Raw genomic sequence first — 1053 nt, forward strand, 5'->3', positions numbered from 1 at the left:
CCTCGGCCTGGCCACTCAGCGGCGGCGGGAGCCCAGGGGGCGGCTCCTTCCCGGCAGCGCCGGCCCTGACGGGAACGCGGCCCGGCCCGGCCCCGGGGGGCCCGGCAGGAAGGAGGGGCTCCAGGCTCACGGCTTGGGGGCTGCTCCGGCTGTCTGCGCGCCCTGCCCTGGTGTGTCGAGGTAATGTCTCCTCCGAGGGTGCCCCCACTCCCTCGTCTCCCCTGGTGCTTGTATTACGGCCCCGGCCAATGCTACAGGTGTGGTGTAACTGTTACAGTGGGTTGGCTTACACACTTGAATCTCCCACATAGTATTTTCCGGATAAATGTAATAGGAATGCTCATGGCATCCCATTCCAGTGATCATCAGCCAGGTGTTCAATTGGCATGGATCTGATTAGGAGAAAACTTCATCACTATATACCCTACTCAGTCTTTCATGAGCAGGTTCTTGGCCTTAGCACAGCTGTGTACCTGTGGATACACCTCTATGTTCGCTTCGTGTAGCACTTGCCAAGTGCCCTCAGTGTCCAGTTGTACAACAAGATGGAAGTCACATTAAAGCCCCGTGCAACCCAGGCGTAACCTACAGCTGCTGGTGTTTAACTGTGGGGAGGTTTGTTAAGAATCACAAAGCTGGAACAACACTAACGGCATTGCAGACCTGCTTACATATCAGCCTCCTTCCTCATGGTAGGAGAATTCCAAACAAGTGACCACACTTGCAAACCAGCCAAAAGAGAGATAAGAAATCAAGGATTTGATACACAGAAATTGTTTTGAATTGATACCTTTAGACTCTGTCCCCCACACTGCAGTAATGTCAGCGGTGCTGATAACGTCCCTGTCAAACATGTCAAGGATTTGACTTCTACAGCTGTTTAATGAACATTCAAGAGCGTATAGTATATCTTGGGAGGAGCGACACACCTAAAAGTGTGGGGGGGGATGCTTTAGAGCTGGTGGGCCACAGGCTTCCATCCCTGCTGTGTCGTAGTTACCAAATTATTGGAGTGTTTTATCTTAAATAACCTGCTATGCTTGACAAATGACA

Source organism: Anas platyrhynchos, chromosome 7 (assembly GCF_047663525.1).
Source record: "Anas platyrhynchos isolate ZD024472 breed Pekin duck chromosome 7, IASCAAS_PekinDuck_T2T, whole genome shotgun sequence".
Classification (NCBI taxonomy): domain Eukaryota; kingdom Metazoa; phylum Chordata; class Aves; order Anseriformes; family Anatidae; genus Anas; species Anas platyrhynchos.